At 36.4% G+C, this 16,623-nt stretch overlaps 1 protein-coding gene and 1 long non-coding RNA gene across 4 annotated transcripts in view; both read left to right on the top strand.

The window, feature by feature from the left end:
- The window catches only part of Lsamp (limbic system associated membrane protein), a 1,351,571-nt gene that overhangs the window by 774,614 nt on the left and 560,334 nt on the right, over positions 1 to 16,623 (top strand). The window lies entirely within an intron of this gene.
- Positions 1,022 to 15,283, top strand: LOC104866208. Its single transcript, XR_781379.2, has 4 exons — positions 1,022 to 1,301; positions 11,134 to 11,295; positions 12,294 to 12,735; positions 15,165 to 15,283. It is a non-coding gene; the product is annotated as an uncharacterized LOC104866208 (long non-coding RNA).

The following is a 16,623-nucleotide window of genomic DNA, read 5'->3' as shown; positions in this document are numbered from 1 at the left end:
GGGTTACAAATATTGTCTATAGTCATGGAAATTCCATTCTACTAGATGTTTTAAGTCAATAAAACTTCCTTAAGTTACTACCCCTTACATGATATGTCTTTTATTTCTCAAATACGCATCCTTATTTCTATGTGAAATGGTTATTCTTGTGAAATTCTTAAGTAAGTTTCATAATCATTCACATACAAACATTCCTAATGCTTAACAATATACGGGTATTTGGAGGTATTAAATACGTTATCATAGAAATTTATATTTTGCCATGTAGATATAGAAAAAATAATTTTCTATTTTTGTCACTAAAAAGAAGACTCAGTAGTGATAAACAGGATTCTGAGTTATATTCATTAGTTATTAATTCTAAAAGCATCTATTAAATTTTCATTTGGAAAAGGAATATATCAAGTGCCTCTATATTTTTTCTAAAAATAATACAGATTTCTTGTATAGTGAGTGACAAGTACATGCATGATGTGAAACAACAAAATCATAATGTAGAAAAATGCTGAAAAATATGATATACAGATAAATGGAAAATATAACACAGTCCTGAGGAGGATTAAAAATAAGGAATACACATCAATGAAAAATGTAGCCTATCCATGATCTGGAATCCACATACCTACCTGGAAAACAACTTCGTTGAAAGGAAAAAAAGAAATAGGTCTCTGGTAATTGGGAGGGAGCTAACAGGAACTAGAAACTATAGAAAAACTGAAGAAACACAGCACAATGCAGAGAAGAGAATGAAGCGGTCTGGAAAATGGTTGCGCTAACACAAGACAAACCCAGAGAATGTCTGTGTTAGATTTCCCTTGACTCAAGATGGATGCTACATAAAACAGTAGCCTCCTTCCTATACTGCTCTGCGCCTTAAGATGTCTGCCACATAAAATAGCAGCCTCCATGTTAAATATGGCTCCTCCTACCAAAGGGCAGCCTTCTTCCTCCCATCATGCCTCTTTTCCCACCAAAAGAGCAACCTGATACTTGCTACCACCTAGTTACCAGTGATGTCACAAGCCCTGCCCGGTGATGTAATAGGCTCCTCCAATCCCGTAATGCTACCTCACTCAACTCCAGCCCAGCTCAGGTTAACCCCCACCCCTCTCCTATAAAAGAAGCTCCCTGTTGCGCCATGCTGCTTTTCCTTTGTTAAGAGACATCGCAGTTCGTGCTCCCTATTTCAAAGGATTGTTGTAGTCCTGGTCTGGTCCTGGTTTTTCAGCTCTTGTGCAACCATCTGGAGCTCCAGGGAGAAATCATCAGCCAGCAGCTCTAGCTTCAAGAAAAGCCTACAGGTATTGTAAACTGCAAAAGGAGAGTGAGATTTTATTCTGAAAGTGATTTCTTCTATGTGGAAGGCTAGACTTGGAGAAGAAATGTAAAGTAGTACTCACAGTAATTCAGTGTTTAATCAGAAGCCACAATACAACTATACTTTAGGGTTTCGGGGATCACTCTAGCACTGCTGGAAACCCCTCTAGTCAAGTTCTAATACCCACCTGTCCAGTATGTGATGCAGACCTGAGAAAACAATACACTAAGATACATAACTAGTAGAGAAAGCAGGGTATCAGGCTGACCAATGCCTGTGTAATGAACAAAGGTGCTAGCCAGTCCCAGGCAATGACTTTGATAGGCATTCAATTGGGGTAAAGGTGACCGAAGTGTGGCTTTCTATGGAAATTAATGTAAATAAGGCTCATAAAGGATAAGACAAAGCATTCTGTCCTTAAGAGTCTGAGGGCTTTAGTTATGGGAATGGAATTTGGGTTTGAGTTACTCCCGACCTGGCACATAGGCTTCAGCTGGCCAGACTCCCTTCTGTAAACAAGCCAATTGTGGGATTAACTCTTCACAGCCGCTTAGGGTATAATTAATATTAGGGTCCTTTATATACCTCAGTAACCAGATAAGAGATAACCATGACAAACAGTGATAGAGAGATCATGGCCTAAACATAGATCTTCCCACAACCCAAGAAATTTCAACTCAGGCCTGAAAAGAGATGGGAATCTCACCCTCCTACTTCAGAATTTAGTAAGGTCAGTAATGTGTGGGTTTTGGAGGGGGCTGGCTCTGAAAGTGGGAGCAATGAGTCCCCAAACTGCTTGACTTTCTTCCTCCTCCTGCTGCCTGAATCCACAACAGAACTCCGGCCTGTTTGCTTTCCCCATCTGCCAGCATTATCAGGGATGTGCCTTAGCTTGCATGGTTGCCACAGCCTCAGATATATGGACAGAGGGGCCTCTGGAGAAGAAGGAGCACCTCATAAACCCTTAGGCTATAAAACTAGGGGAAAAAAATATGACTTGCATGCACAGAGGAATAAGCAAACTGCACTGCAAAGTGCAAGAGTGAAAATAACCTTAGGGTGGGCACCATGACCCACCATACCTAGCAGGAAGGACAGGGTTGGATTCACCATTCACATGCAAAAAAACATGACTGTGGAAATAAAGTAGGTCTTAGTCCTTTGTAGGGGATAGAAATTTGTCAGCAGAAGTACAATTGGCCAATAAACATAAAGAAATGTAAGACATCTCTGGACATTAGAAAAATGCAAATAAAACAACACTGATTCCATTTTATTCCAGGAAAAATGGCTATTATTAAGAAATCAAGTGATTAAAAAAAAGAAATCAAGTGGTAACAAATGCTGGTGAGGCTATGCATAAAAAGGAAGCCTTCTATATTGTTAGTGCAAATGTAAACCATACACTCACTGTGGAAATCAATATGGAAATTCCTCAAAAATTAAAATTAAAAATTCTGTTTGTCTCAGCTACAATCCTTCTAGATATATTCTCTAAAGAGTTACAGTCATCATATTACAGTGATATATGCATACCAATGTCTGTATAACACAATTCTTAATAGTTAAATCTTGGAAGCAGCCTATATATCCATCAGCTGATGAATGGATAAAAATCTATATTTATATTAAGTGGAGTACTATGTTGTAAAGAAGAATACATTGGAATTATTTGTTGGAAATGGAAACCATAAGTTTAAGTGAAGTAAGTCAGACACACAGGCTTAAATATTCTAGTTTCTTTTATATTGAGAACCACAAAGTATAAATAAAATAAAGAATGAGATAAAAGATGGTTAATAAAAAACATAGAGATATATCTTTTGGAAAATGGGAAGCAAAGAGATGAAAGGAAGGGTGAGGGAGAGGAGAAGGGAAGGTAAAGAATAAAGATGTGTTACACACATTTACCCAACTCACCACAATGAATGTAGTCACTCTATATTGCAAAAAATATACTATTAAAGAGAATAATAAAATTTGGAGCTATTTGCCTAATTTCTAAGTATTATGTAAGCCTTGGATAAGCCTTCTAACCTCTGAAGGAGGTTTGCTCTTTTAATTTCTAAAATGAGCAAAATGACTAGATCTGTCATACCCTCTTTTCTTCAGAGTTCTGTAGGCTATAGAAACTTAACGCTTGTGGCTCCAGAAAAAATAAATTGTTTTTAAGCTGATGAGTGAAAATAGCCTCAAGATATAATAGAACTTGAGGTTTCCTTACTCATGTGAACTCTTCCTAAGACCATTTTTCTATGTTTATTATCCAAGACATTTTCCATAGGCACAATTAGTAACTTTCCCTTTTACTCCAAAAAAATCCACTTTGGATAATAAATTATTTTATCATCCTACTTTGGAAGAGACGAATTTCATTGCCTTAGATTTGATGCCCGCTCTGTGTTAGTTACTATATTCAAAAGAATAATATATAGTAATCAGCCATATCTGGATTATATACTAATAACTGAGGCCAGAGAGTTGGGATCTCAGAAACCGAGGCCTTAGAAAGTAACAAGAGTGGTTTCTATGAGACCAGCAGTGTAATGATATATTTATTGTGAATAGATAAAGCACACAATTGTCCACTATGTTATAACAGAATTCAAGATCTGTGGAACAGACAAGGAACGTGGAACAGATGTGCATTCTGCATTGGCTGGGACTTTATAACATCTAATATTACGCACCATAGCTTTATCTGAAAACTGGAGACAATCATCACTTTCAGTGAATAAGTCAACTCAGTCAATTATGCATATATATTCATATATGTGTATATCCTGTAATGTTTTAAGTGTGTATATAAATATATATGTAATATATATATATAAATATATATGTATTTTATATAGACACACAGCCTTAACTTCACTTAATGACAATACCAAACTAGTTATTAATAAATGAAAGCAGAATCATTATTATGTTTGAATTTGTGACTAAAATTACTTTTTTTGCTTAAATAAAAATTCTAGGCTATTTTTAAAAATCCATTGACATAAGCTGATTTCAGAATATAAATAGCATGCATATATTTTGCTTTCCTCGACAGATCTGTTCTTAGTAGTTTCACAGTAGGACAATTTTCAGAAAGTCAAGATCTTTCTTAAAGTGATTATTCATTATGATAGAATTGCAAATGGCAACTTAATGAATAGATGTGCTAATGTCTGTTCTATATTTATATATATTAACTTAAATTTGGTCTTTAGCCTTAACATGTGCAATCACAAATAAAATATATAATTATCACTTTAAAATAATGTCCTGTTGGGCCGGGGATTTAGCTCAGTGGTTCCGCAGCCTGCCTCACAAACACAAGGACCTGAGTTCGATCCCCGGTACAAAAAAACAAAAACAAAAAAATAATGTCCTATCAGCTGTTTACATATATTTAGCATGTGAGTCACCAAATGTTTTCTATAATGATATAATTAAGTATATTATTGAAAAATGACAGTGGCTGAATTTTCTGTTAGGGGTTCTTTATGTTTAAGATTTTTCAATGGAGTGGCAAGAGATTTAATTATTTTCACTGAAAAAAATGATCTACTACCATCAAGAAACTACTAGCTAGTGAGGGGAAAACCTATATAAAGACCAAGCTCTGATTTCCAGAGTTTACAATCTGTAGCACAAATGAACTTGGACAATGTAATAAATGTGTACATATGACCAAATGTACCTACTATGTGATAATATTTGTAGCTTTAACTTGGCAGGTAATCTGTGGATAATAAGCTAATTATTACAAAGAGCTCTTCTGAGAATTGAAAAAAGGTAACTAATTTTACACAGAAAAAGTAATTGCCCAGGTATGTCTCTGGAGAGATCCATACGAATCTGGAAGGATCAGAAGGAATGATCCAGTCAACAATTGAACGTTTAGGGCAATATTAAGAAATGCCACAAGGTACAGAGTACAGTGTGGGAAACAGGCTTTTTTTTTTTTTTTTTTTTTTTTTTTTGGTACTGTGAATTGAACTCAGGGACCCATGCTTGCCAGGTAGGCCCTGCAGTGCTGAGCTATGTACCTAGTCCTTGCAACAGTTTTTTTAAATAAGCGTCTACTGGAATCTGTATGGAAGCTCTGAGATGTCATGTGGCAAATTACAGAGGATATTAAATGACAAATAATTTATTGTCTTGCTCATGTCTCACATATCCTAAAGGCCCGAGTTCACCCATGAAAATAGAATACTAAAGCAGAATCTGTTCTTCTGGAGACATGTACTTATGGTAGTTCTTTTAGATGGAAAACTATTTGCTAGTAGAGTTATCCCCTGAAATTAAAAGTTTCATGTGCTCAGAAGTGTGACTTTTTGAATGTGACTGGATCATAGGACACTATATGCTTATTAGTGAATTAATCCATCATTGAGTTCATAGCTAAATGTGCTATTAGAATGTGGGGCCTGTTTGGAACATGTGTCACTGAGGGTATGACTTGAAAGTATATTCTTATACCTTCCTGTTTCCTCCTTGCGTTGGGTTTAGCATTTCTGCCATGGCGGTCAACAGGGACTGAACCCTCTGAGACTGTGAGCTGAAATAAGCCTTTTCTCCTTTAAATTGAGCATGTCAGATATTTGGTCCCTATGATGTGAAGTGACTAATACAGCTTTTCTTTGCTCTTCCATTTCTTTCCTTCCTTCTGACAATACACTCAGCTTTCTTAAATATATAATGTTTCACCAAGGTTTTGTATATGAGTGAGCCCCAAACCAAGTGTGGATCTGTGTATGCTTGTAGATGTGTGATGAGGTGTCAAGTTGGTAAATCCCCAGAGCCTCTGGACTGCTAACAGTGTCTTTTGCCCAGTGAGGTTAAAAACTTTTGGATCAAAAGGATTTTTTTCATCTGTTATCTCCACAGAGCTTATGCCTTCAACCTGGAAGATCAGAAGGAAAGACTAAATCACCATATTCTTTTCCCTAGCTACCTTTCTTCTTCACCTTGTTTTGTGTACTGACAAAGCCTTTGTGTTCTCACCAGGGCTCAACTGGTAAGAGGCTTTGGGATCACACATTTCTATCACTGTTTCTCTGTGTTTGGTTCTATTTTGCAATGTTTTAATGGAATTTTTGCCTATTTTACATCTTCTGTAACATCTGTAAGTACCCCAACCACTGTCACTACCTGTACTTAAGCTCATAGTGTTTCTCCTTTGAAACTGTGTGTCCTTCACAGCACCCCCCATCTGGCTTCAGTGTTCTAAGTTACCCTTCATTTGTGATACAAGGTGTAGGCAGAGCTTTTAAAGTGCTGATTCTATGCTAATTATATCATTGCCTTTCTTATAATGCCTCAATTGCTTGCCATTATTAAGAATAAAATTAATTTTTTCCAAAGGCAAACAAGTATTTTATAATCTCACAGTTATCAACATCCTGAGGCTCACTTTAAATCCTTTTCTACTTATCTTCACCTTCTTCTTATTTTCCAATTTATTTGAAATGTAACCACAGAGACCTTTTCCACATCTTTCACTATGCAATTTTTTCTGTCAAAGCTCTTTCCACCCTTCTCTGCTTGACTCTGGCTTTTCCTTTGATTCTTATCCTAGTTTTCATTCCCAATGGAAGGCCTCCCTTGACCTACTAGTTTTCTTGGTTAGGCAACCATTGCATATACAGCATTGACTGTCAGGCTATTTATTTTCTTATGTTTCTGCCCCACAAAACTGCCAACTCTTTGAGGAAGAGTGGCACCCTTTTCATCTTTCCAATCTAGTGCAAAGGCTGAGACATATAGATTCATTGTATTCTTTATACTAAGATGATATTCAGAGTGTTTGTCTTGTAAATTAAAGACATCTCATTTCTTCCAGCAAAAAGCTGGAATGTGGGGATGGAACCCAGGGTCTTATGCATGCTAAGTATGTTCTCTGTCACTGAGCTACACTCCTAGCATTTCATTTCTCTCAAATACACTTTTCTAAATACATTCATTCCCTGGGTTATTTTTCCATGTAGTCTAGAAACTAATCTGAAAAATATAATTTTCTCTTTTCTTCAAAAGAAACATACATTCTTAAAACTTGCAGTCATTGGACTTTATCAAACAATTAGCATCTTTGCGACTATCCATTGAAATATAACAGGTATTTGGGTAACTAAAATAGACATTCTACTAAGGACTGAGGATTTAGGAATAAGAGAGATGTCTCTAATCACACATAATCATCTCATATATTATTTGCTCTTCTTATTCGCCCTCCTCCTTAAAGAAGATTCGCTTTCAACATAAACATTTTTATGTATTTCTACTGTATTTTGCTCAAGGAACATATTTATTAAGCATATACTATAAGCCACGCAGTGTTGTATGTTCAGGATTGTGGAACTCAAATATAAAATTATAAAATCTAATCATGTCCATTTTTTTCATTTTCTCATTTTTTTTCTTTTCCCTTATTCCCTTCCCCTACCCTTCCACTTCCCCTACACCTTTAGCTTCTTTCTTCCTATTTCACATTGTCAATTAAACCATTAGGACCTTATGTACAATTATAGTTTTTCACACCAGAAAAACTATTTAGTATTACACATGGTGACTTATTTATTTCACTTAAGAGTATGGAAGGAGGGGGTGAAGGGAGGGCAAGGGTAAGGGGAAAAAATGAGAACCAAGACCTGTCATGTAAAGGTACAAAAGATCCCAATGATGAATGTAACTGTACTGTATACCTAAAATGTACCAATGAACTCAGAAAAAAATCTAATTATGTCTTTAAGCTTTAAATTTATGATTATCAGTTCTTTATTTGCTTTTCTGCATCAGAGCATAAACTTTGGAAGAGTAGATATTTTATTTATCATTCATGTATCATAAGTTTACTACTGAGTACAGAATGCTGTGTAAAAGGTATTCAGTTCTGTTTCAGAAGTTAAATATTTATATAGAAAACAGCATGAGAAAAAAAATTTCAAAAACACTCAGTAAGAAGTCAGTATCGTAACAAATTTACAGATGTGTGTGCACAATGTGAGAAGAGTCTCAGTCTTTCCCTGGGGCTATAGAGTCGATGAGTGGCTGAACTTACCCTGGAGCCTGTCACAGGCAGTGTGGGACACATACAACTATCCATACTGCAAGAAAAATATGTTTTCTTCCATTTCTTTGCAACTATACTCACTTAACAAGAAACCTAACAAAAGTGTACTGTCTCCCTTTTCATACATTCATTCATCTGTGGATTCATCGAAAGACTTGTTGAGCATCACTTCTTGCCTGAGACTCTTCTAGCACTGGACACAAATTAGTGAACAAAACACAAGAAACATCTCAAGGTCTTCTTTATAATCAAGGGAAAGAGAAAACAATAAAAATAAATAGGTAAGCTGTTCAGTATGTTAGATAGTGATAAGTACCACAAGAATAAAAATTAAATAGAAGGTTAGTTGCCAAAGGAGTCTGCATTTAGGGCAAATATTTTAGATGAGTTTCCAGAGAGGAAAGCACTCTAGATCAAAGAAATAGGTAAAAGTCCCCTGAGGCAGGTGCTTGCCTTAAGAATTCAAACTCTAGCAAGGAGGCCAGTGTGGCAGAGTTGAGTGAATGGTGGTGAAAAAAGAAGATAAAGTCAAAGAAAGAATACAATGCCGAGTCTATAGGGAATTTATAGGTCACTGGTAAGACTAACACTTTACTCTGTTAAAATTTTTACACTCTCTCTGAATGAGAAGCCATTCATGGCATTCACAAAGGAGAGTGAATGGCTGGACTTAAATTTCCAAAGGACTACCTAGCTGCCGTGTTAAAAGTGATGGGGAGGGGAGGAGAGAGTGAAAGAGGAGGGCAGGGACAAGGGGAAAAATGAGAACCAAGACTTGTCATCTTGTCATGTAAAGGTACAAGATCCCAATGATGAATGTAACTGTACTATATACCTAAAATGTACCAATAAACTCAATGAGGAAAAAAAAAGTGATGGGAGTATAGGTTGGAAATAAAGAGTCCAGTGGAGGATATTGGAATAATATTGTAATGATTACAATCCCAGAAAATGTGATAGCACAGGAAGTGAGAGTGGTCATATTTTGGATTTATTTTGATGATCCAAACATAGTTATTTCATGATGCATGAGAAATGTAATATGACAGAAAGGTGAATAATTATTTTGCCATGAATAACTAGAAGAATGAAGCTTCCTGAAATTGACATAGAAAAAATAATAAGCAAATTTGAAGGGAAAAGATAAAGAGTTGTATTTTGGAAACGGGGAGATTGATATGTTTTAGACTCAGGAGGGAAGCTGTTGTGGAGACCAGTAACTAAGTGTGTACAGAAACCAAAGGAAATGTCCAGGATAGCAATAGAATGGATATACTGTTAGTTCATACAGTCAAAAGAAAGTTGCCCTAAAAATATGACCTATGCTTTCTAGATGTAATATAGTGGTAGAACGTGGTACATGTGTGAAAATAATTGGCAAGCTATGCAAAGCAATGCATGTAATAGTTTACTAAGTGAGTGACTAAATGAATATGGAGAAAAAAGATGCCATGATACTTCATAGTAAGATGATATTATCTCAAGGAAAAATCCAGAGAGAAAAAAGCATTTGAAGTAGCCTTGAAGCGTGTGTTGAATTTCAATCATTACAGAGGACAATGAAAATTTTCAAGGTGCAGAAGGTGATGAGAACAACTCAAAACTCTTGAAATACAGATCAGATCTTTTTCTCTGACTCAAAATGTGTATGAAAGCCACAGTGTAGATTATTGAGGACAAAAGCTGAAGAAGCAGTGTGAACTTGATCAGGTAAAAGGTATCACTAGTGATTTTTGAATTAATGAATAGCAATGCTTTCTTTTCAATAAATGAATCTAGTCAACATATTTTGCATATTGAGTTTTGTTATTCCAACTTTAGTACTTCCTCTAGAGTACTGTGCACTAGACCCTTTGGATGTAATTAATATTGATAAAGATCTGATTTCATACCTTTTGAAATTAATTCCTCAAAAATATAAGTTGTCTTAAAGCTCTCTACATGCTCTTGATGTAAAATTGCTGATGTGTTCCTAAGTTCATACTTGTGCCTATTATGAAGCAGTCATATTAATGTTTTGGATTTGGATAGATCCGTGCAGTATATATCTTTTTGCTATAGTCGCATAGTCTGGCATCTATGAGAATAGGCGATTTGTTTCTGGACAGTAAGTTATCCTACAGAAGAAAAAATTAACAATAGGAATGAAAGAGCTTAAAAGGGCTTTAAAAATTAAAACATGTTCCCCTTCCATGAAGTGGCTGGACTTGTCCTGTTTCTCATCATAGCTTAGTTTTCTAAGCAGACTGTATAATCTGAGCCTTTCTCTGTAGATAACATAGGGTGCAGGCCTCTTTAAAAAGGGGAGATGTGCTTGCTTGGCAGCTCCCAGAGCTCTGTTCTATCTCCTAGCTAAGATCTCTAGAGTAGCTTATGGGCTTTGTGTAATTTCTATCTGCACCCAGCCAGTCGGACTTGATTTCATTTTATTTGCATTTAATAATAAACTCTCTTTTCTCAGCTGTTAAATTGTGAATTATCAAACACTATCAAATCCTCCTTTCCATAGTCTGGGTATACTTACTTTGAAATAGACCTACCGGCAACATACTGGTTCTAGGGAAGAGCTGGGCTCTGTGCCATGAATGTCAGGGTGGGGACTGCTCTGATATATTTCTTTGGGGGCTACAAATACCATTTCTGATCCAGTGTGAACACTGGGGAAGGCAGATTGAGCTTTGTTGTGGATTCATTTTTAATTATTAAAACAGGAGAGACCATTGAAGCCTCTTTGAAGTTCTTATTTTATTTTCAGGAAAGGAAGATACAAGTCACGACGTGTGAAGCAAGATAGGTAGTGAGACTCATAAGAAAAAGAGAAACAGACTGATAAAAGGATTTGAAAAAATGAGTGGAACAGTGATTTCAAGGAGAGGAACTACACAAATGAGAACAAAAGACAGGGACTGCCTGTCCGGTAGGAAGCAAGTATTATTTTAAATGATATTTGGAAATAAGTGGGTTTAAAATATCCTCCCTGAGTCACTGCCAGTTGATAAAAATATAAAAGTGTGTTACATCAGCCACTGGGCTTAGAGAAGGTAATGATCAAGGAAAGGATGAGAGATGAGAGGCAGGGGTGCATAGTAATATTTGCCGAGAGATAGTGTCCTCTTCGCATTGACTTTGGGAGGAAAAGCAGATATTGGTCCAGTAAATTAGGGGAGGTGGAATGCAGTGAGGAGTTGGGAGGAAGAAAGAATAAAAAGTCACTCGGTATCAAGCATCAAAGATCTCAGTGTGTGCTTTTGTTTTTGTCTGAAATTGTCCACTCTGGTGATTCCGAAGTAAGCATGATGGGGGGGTGATCTGAATCATGCTGTAATGAGTGAGAACTATAGCAGGCTGGCATCCGTGACACAGAAGCACCAGTACATGTGGAGTGGGAGGACAAGGTGTCATTTTTTCAGGGGAGACCATTACTAAAAGCTTCCTTGGGCCGAAGGTACCCTGAGAGAATCTTTCAGGGGCTGAGGGGCTGCTACCTGATGTAGAATCTGGATGCTGGCCGATGTCATAAGGTTCCTGTTATTTGATTGCCTCTAATCTGATAGATACAGGGTTAGAATAATCTGCCCCAATAAAGATGGAGATAAGGAAAGGAAACAAAAACATTTGCATAATAGGTGTGTTAAATACACGGGTGAAGTTTGAAGCACTAAAATTGGAAGACCCAGATTCATTAATCCTTGAGACATAGCATAATTGGTTCCAACCTAGGAAACATTCATGGAACAGTTCTCCAATGCAAATGGCTAACAAATGCTTGTTACCTTGCTATTCTAAACAAAAGTATAAGTGTATAATCTCATTTATTCTTAATATCAACCTAGCAATATAGCAAAACCTAATTAGAAACACATTTTCCATTCACAACTTTACATTTAATTTATTAATACAGTATTCTCTCCACAGACTTAAACTTTAAGAGCCTGCGACCATAAATTAAAAGGATACCTGCAGTTGGATATCTGAGTGTAGATCTGAAAACAAGAAAATGTATTAAGTGACTTGTCAGAAATGATTCCTAAGAAAAACCAGTAGAGGAGTAGGGGAACGAGTATGGAAAAGAAAGAAACCCACATGAAAGTGCCATTTCCTACAAAATTCCTGCGCGTTAAGGATCTCGAGCCCACAGAGAAGTTTTAAGGGCTGTGTAAAAGTAAATCCTTGATGCTTTAAGAGCTCCAGATTTTAGACAAAACAAACTCGCAGCCTATGAAGATAACCCACTGACAAAGATCTTCAGGTGCTGTGTTGTGAGCAGACTTCACAGGGAGACAGCACAAGTGACAATCGTCAGGGATTGGAGAGAGTCTGAACTGATTCCAGAAAAAGTCTAAGTCTACTTTGGAAGGTATGGGCCTGCTATCCTGAAAAATAGGAATACTGGCTTTTTCTTTTGAAGCTCGGTTCTTGATTTTCTTCCAAATCTCCTGCCTTGTTTCTTTCCAGATTTATAGGACTACTTCCGTTCTCTCAAATGCACTACATCATCATTTATTTCCTTATCTTTGTGCAAGACTCTTTCTAGAATGCCCTTAACCAACCTCTATCCTTTGACTGATTGATGCACCCTTAGTTCATCTTTGAGAATCCTATTCAAACTGTGTTTTCCATGTGATGTTTTCCTTACTGTACTATAAAGAACTGCACTGATTTCACTGGGAACTATGGAATCTTTATTTATGTGTTTATTTTTTATATTCCTACATAAAACATGTCCCATTAAACTGTAAATTTTATTTGTCTATTTACTTTTGTTATGGTTTCTACACTTTTATTTATTTTTCCAAGTCTAAAATCCTCATATCATGTCTTATGCAAAATTTGTACCAGGGAGTATTGCTGAATGTAAACTAAATGTATGTTTTTAAAAAACTGAATAAAGGAAGCACATTGAATTTTTACTTAGAGGGTCCTTTTGCGGGTGTCAAATCCGAGGTCTTAATATAGAAAGCTGCATCCACCCTACTGCACATTTATTCTGTTCATTTTCAGTATAATCCCACCTTTCACCTTTTGTAAGACAACATGCAACAGTAATAATCAGTTGTGGAAATGCTTGCCTCATGAGGCAAGAGCTCCACAGTCTTCTAGTAATAGTTTATTGGGCCTAAATTCCCTTTTACTGTTTTAAATAAAAAATTCCCACAATTAGCAGTAGTTGTATTGATAGTCAGTACTTTCTAGGGTGAGCTGTCAGTAGAGAAAACCAAGAGAAAAATATGTTAATATTATGCTCAAAGTTAGTACTATATACTCCTGGACATTTCATGAACATTTTATCTTGGATGTGTTTTCCTCTTGATTTATTTCCAGGGAAGGGTTTCCTCTTGCTAAATCTTTGTCTATGACTCAAACATGCATTAGAAAATCGTGCAACCAAAATTTTAATGCAGTTTTTGACTTTTTAGTAGTCCAGTAAAATGAGAAAGTAAGAAATAAGTAATTGCCAGAGAGTTTTGTCATCATCAGAGGAATAAAATTTGCAGAATTTGGATGAAGTACAAGTCTGTTTGAGAAGGGAAAAATCATGCATGATCCAGGATAGTAAAAGATGTGACACATAGAAATGTTTGCAGTGCAAATATATCCAGCCTTATTGCAGGTAAAGCAGCCTCTCGGCTTATTAAAAGGTGTCTCCCAGTTCTCCCACACTGACCAGATCCTATATCATCTCTTGGCTGTCCTACCACAGCTGGAAGTTGGCTAGATTTTGGAAGAGACACTAGAAAGCCTGTGTTTGCAGTTTTTTCCTCTATGCCATCTGTTCACAGAATGGATTACAATTGCCTCTAGTTAAAAAGCAGATTGTCTTGGTCCAAGGTCAGGGGAGAAGTCTCAGCAGTCCCTGTGACTGCTAAAAACCCCCTTTCATATCCTTCTGAGACACAATGTAACGTCTGCAATTAGAACCTGGGTCTTTTGACTGGTTTCTTTTGCTTTTGCTTGCAACCTTGTACTGGAAATTTGCAAGTGCACCTCCTCTTTCTCTTGAATGGCCTTATATTTTTTTGTATCTGAATATGCTTTCTATTAGGCAAAGGAAAATAAAATAAAACAAAACCAAACAAGCCTGCTGTCAGTGTCGATTTACCTTTTAATTTGCTTGTGCTTAGGACTTTCATAGCTGTTGTCCCAATGTGTGTTAGAGTTAGTGAAAAGAACTATAATTGCTTTTGCCAGATTAGTTTGGCATCATCTTCAAAGGAAAAATTTGGATGCTTTACTTTGTTTATTGGAGATCAGGAGAAGAGGAAGAGAAAAAACAGTGAAGCTGAAAATTAAAATCATTACCAAATTGTTGGGTGACCACTTTGGAACCGCGGCAAAGAGAAGATGTTCTGTATAATCTATCTGCCTCCTTTTCTCCAGGGCTTTCTGTTGGCATCTAGTAAAAGAATTACTTTGTGTTTCAGAGCACTTAGTTTTATTTCAAAAAAAGGTTTACAAAAGTTGGAAAATTTTTCAGTTATATGTAGCCAATTGTAGAGCAATGTGCCTTTGGATGATAGAGGCAGGTGCTGGTATAAATTGTCCAGAGCTGTAAAATAGCTACAGTAATTCAGAATCAAAAGCTAAATTAAAAAAAAATTGCTCAACATCTTCATGTTTACCTTCAGGAACCAGACCTGGTTCCTGTTTGTTTGTTAAATGCCTTAAAAATAGAATCAATATATGGTTGTTTCTAATGACTGAATTTCTTAGTCAATTTTTTCTCCATACTTCCACAGTATTTGCTTTAATATTTTGTCCTCTTTCTCATTTCTGTTCCCTCTTTAGGTACAAGACCTTGTATTCCTGTTCCTGACATACCAATCCAAATGTGGACGTGTCCCATGTTTTCCCGTTTTTACCTTTTTAAAACAAATTATGAAGGTAGATTTTGTTCATAAACACAGCAAGCCTATATCTACATATCTGTCTGTACATCTATATGTATCTGTAATGTATGAGTGTTCAGTCTCAATTTCTGTGATATTCTTACATTTCTATCGGGAAATCCCAATGTTGTTTCCTTCTCTTTAAAGTGCCCACATTGAAAACCCACCTTTCTGTCTTGTGTGAAAAGTTTAGGAAAACTTCCATTTCTGTTTTACTTTCTGTGTTTTACATTTGGGATTTTTGGACTGTGGTTCTGGAGTGCTTAGACTCATTTACCCAGTCACCCAAACTTTACTGAGCACCCCTCTAATATGAGGCATAGTATGGATCTTCTCTATTTAAATATTAAATATCTAGGGCTGGAGATGTAGCTCAGTTGTAAATCACTGGCCTTGACTGTGCAAGGCCCTGTGTCCAAAGCCAAACACTGGGGAAAAGAAGAAAAAGTTAAATATCTGATAAATCAATCAATTAATTCATTGTAGTAATTCCTCATTTTTAATGCTATCTGCTTAAATTACTTCCTGTCCCTATTCCTTTACTCCTAGGACTTTAACGGCTTAAGTGGTCACTCTGTCTTGAGTTTTATACCTCTCCATCCATTTTCTTTGTAATTTCCTGATTAGATTTTCTATTTAAATTCTTTTTCTGTAAATATTTCATTGTTATCAACCTTATTTAATTACATAAACTTGAAGGAAGAAACTAATAAGGCTGGTGTCCTTGTCCTCCCTCATATGACCTGAAATACACTTTTAAAATGTAATTCTCACTATTTCCATCCCTATTCTATATTTCAGATAAACCTTGTGTTCTAAATATACTCTAGTATTTCTGTATCTTGGCCCGTGTCCTTATTCGACGAGGCAAATCTTACGTGTTCACCTCTCCTTAGCCAAAGTTCCGACCTCCACCTGTCAAAAATCTAGTCATCCTTCAACATCCAATTAAAATATCACTTCTTCCTTTAAGACGTTGCTGATCACATTAGTCAGAGGCTCCAAGATAGAAAATAGAAAATGAAAAATAAGGTGTACCATATGACGGTGCTCGGCATACTGCATGGGATTAGTGGGCAGTAAGACTGGCAACATAGATTATGATCGGATAGTGGGTTACCCCTGAGATAATTGAATTTAAGTTACAAAATACAAAGCCATGGAATTTTTTAATCAGAAGTGGATTTCAAGAAAATTAGTTCTGTAGCGGAGCATAAGATCTCTAATAGAAGACCTTTTCAAGTGGCCATTAACACTTATGATCTATGTCCATGACCCTAACCACTGTGCAGCACTTCCTACTATGTCACTGGCAGCTATTATGTTATAAGAGCTCTCGAGTGTCCAGGCAGATCTGG

This window comes from Fukomys damarensis, unplaced genomic scaffold, assembly GCF_012274545.1.
Source record: "Fukomys damarensis isolate Sample0158 unplaced genomic scaffold, DMR_v1.0_HiC HiC_scaffold_24, whole genome shotgun sequence".
Lineage (NCBI taxonomy): Eukaryota > Metazoa > Chordata > Mammalia > Rodentia > Bathyergidae > Fukomys > Fukomys damarensis.
Note: the sequence above shows the minus strand (reverse complement) of the source record. Positions and strands in the feature narration are given on the sequence as shown.